The following is a 2,951-nucleotide window of genomic DNA, read 5'->3' on the forward strand; positions in this document are numbered from 1 at the left end:
TCTTAGCCCGGCTGTTAGCCTGCTCTGGACCAGGCTAGCTGCACAGAATAAATCTCCATGGTTACTTGGCTGGGTTTAATTCAACCTAGTTTCGTGCAATCGAGTCAAAAATAAATTCATCTAGGATAACTTGAATATCCCGGCTTAATCCCTTTTCCTGGTGACGTGCAACAGGCCCCAGGAGCTTGCTGTATTTTGGAACATCAGTCAAAAACTTTTATATAAAATCCTTGTTGAGTTTTAGTGGGCGATAAATAACTGCACACAAGTCAGAAGAATCCAGAACAGCCACAAAGAGCTGAAGTTCAAAGGTAGTATAACAGAAGGCAGGTAATAAACTGCAACTGTACTCATCTTTGAAAACAGTGGCCAGCCCAGTTGTGGAAAGAACAGCTGGGGGGAGGAGATGAGTAGTAGTAGTTAGTTAGAGGAGATACAGTTGTTCCACTTAACACAGTAGTTGTATCTCAACCCCCCAACAATAATGAGCCTTTTACGACCAACTCAGGCAAATGTAACCGGACCTGTCAGAGGGTTTGTTGTTGTTGTTACCCAGAACCATCTGAGAAGCCATCCTTAGAAAGTTTTTTGACAAAAAGGGCAGGCACTTTTCATAGAACATCCATACATTTTCCTGAAGCCGGTTGGGAGGAGAGCATATTTTTCTCACCTTCCGCTTTCTTTGCATTTTAAATTCCAGTCAATTTATGAGGACTATGGGTAACTGCTCTTCATATCTTTGAAGGGTAAACTAAAACAGCTAGACTATCTGTTCAATTTGAGTTTTCTGTTGCACGTCTAAAACAACATTTGAACGTACACTTTCCACCAAAAGAAGTTCCTTCCCGAGGCTATTTTGCAGAGGCACTGTTGCCCCGGCCAGGACTTAGCGCCGCCCAAGACCAGTGTTACTTTTATAAAGTAATTATTTAGAGTTACTCTTTACATCTTCGAAAAAGTAACTAAAGTAGTTACTCAGTCACAAATTATAAAAGTAACTTCAGAAAGATAGTTACTTCAGAAAGTAGTAGGACAAAGTGAGACTAGCCTCCAATCAGATGCCATGTCTGTAGATATTATGTCTAGTGTATTGATAAAAATTACAAAACAGATGTTATAGAACTTTTGATATTTCAGCAGTAACAGTTACAGCGTTATTAAGATGGGATTTGTAATCAATTAGATCACTCGTTACTGAAAAAAGTAATGCAGTAATTCCCATAATTGACCAGGACTATTGTGATTGGTTTAAAGAAATGCCAATAATAATAATGTTCTGTCCACTTCCCAGATCCTTCTTTGAAGCGCTGTGGTGGAAGGTCTGGCATTGTAAGACTAACACACACCTAAACCATGGTTGTAGCTGCCATTAGCTCTACACAGGACTTTGATTGGTCTGAACACAAAAATTGATGGTCTAGATGGATACAGATTAATTTAACAGACATCTGAAGTTGTCCTAAGTCTTAATGTCAAAAAGAGAGTGCGAAAAAAATTGTGTCAGTTGGTCAACGAAAAATTGAACTCAGTGACAGTGGTTCCTATCCAACAATTCCAGTGGAAGCTAGCGTTGTTATGGTAATGATAAACAAATCTGAATTCGTAACATTTAATGAAATAAATAATGATTTTATAGCGATAAACTGTTGTGGATTTTTTTAATTTTCATGATTTCCTAACGTTATTAGGGAAGATAATACAATTAAAATGTATAATCATATATTGTGGCCCTTTCCGTCATAAATGAATGAATTCACACAGCCAGAAGTCATTCATTCCATGATGGCAAATCGTCATCTAGTTAATGCATTTGCTGTTCCTCTCCTACACTGGAGAAGCAAGCAGAAAAAGAAGAGATCTGTGTCGGTGAAATACTACCTGGCGGTGAGGAATCAATACGGGGAGTTTCACTGTGGGTGAGCTGCGTCTGAACGACGGTGAGGATTTCAGGGAGTATTTCAGGGTGTCGCGCTGTCAGTTTGGCGAAATCCTCCACCGTGTTGGTCCATGGATCGGGGGAATCAACACCCGGTTTCAGAGATGTGCTTGTCCTAGAGAACGCCTAGCCATCTGTCTCCAGTGAGTTTCTAGTCTGCCTCTATATCACATAGATCACATCATTATAGATAATAGGCATATTGTATTTTTCTTTTCCTATGCATAGCCCAGTATTTTGTAGCCTACAAAGACAAAAGCTCTGCAACTGATTTTTGTTGTTGTTGTATTATGCCCTCTTAAACATGTTGTCTTAAACAAGATGTCCTTGTGTATTTAGAAAGATGTCTGCCAAAGAAATCTATGTATGTATGTGTTTATTATTATTTTTAATATTATAATAATTATTATTAATATTTTAATTATTTTCTTTCAGACATCTAGCGACTGGTGACTCCTACCACTCCCTCTCCTACCGCTTCCGTGTGGGCTGGAGCAGTGTATGTCATTGTGCCTGAGGGGGCCAAGGCTATCTGGGAGGAGCTAGTGGATGTATACATGCCTCGGCCAAAGGAGAGGGATTGGCAGGATATTGCAGAGCAGTTCTGGGTTAACAGTGACTTCCCCAATTGCTGGGGGCCATGGATGAAAAGCATGTGAAGATTGTGGCACCACCCAATTCAAGCTCCATTTTTTTTTCAAAGCCAACCTTTGCTTCCGCATTATTGATCTGGGGGCTTTTGGTCGTGGTCTCCAGGCAGACATCTTGGGAGTCCTGCCAGATGCCACCATCCCTGGAGCAGGGCCACTTCCTCACACCTTTGTGGGGGACGAAGCCTTCCTGTTGCGCAGTAATCCCTATCCTTGAAGGAACCTCTGCAGAAGTCGGATGTTTAACTAGCGCATGTCTCAGGCAAGAATGGTAGTAGAGTGGCCAGGTTAGCTCAGTTGGTGGAGTGGGCACACACGTGTGGAGGTTTGCTCCTTGATGCCGCGGGTTGGACTCCGACCTGCGG

General features: G+C 41.5%; 1 long non-coding RNA gene across 1 annotated transcript in view; it reads left to right on the forward strand.

Annotated features, from left to right (window-relative positions):
- LOC116697192 (uncharacterized) overlaps positions 1-2,951 on the forward strand; it is a 16,342-nt gene that overhangs the window by 12,788 nt on the left and 603 nt on the right. Inside the window, exon 2 of the long non-coding RNA XR_004333957.1 lies at positions 1,074-1,080. This is a non-coding gene — a long non-coding RNA (uncharacterized LOC116697192). The remainder of the gene's footprint in view (positions 1-1,073; positions 1,081-2,951) is intronic.

This window comes from Etheostoma spectabile, chromosome 10 (genome assembly GCF_008692095.1).
Source record: "Etheostoma spectabile isolate EspeVRDwgs_2016 chromosome 10, UIUC_Espe_1.0, whole genome shotgun sequence".
NCBI lineage: Eukaryota > Metazoa > Chordata > Actinopteri > Perciformes > Percidae > Etheostoma > Etheostoma spectabile.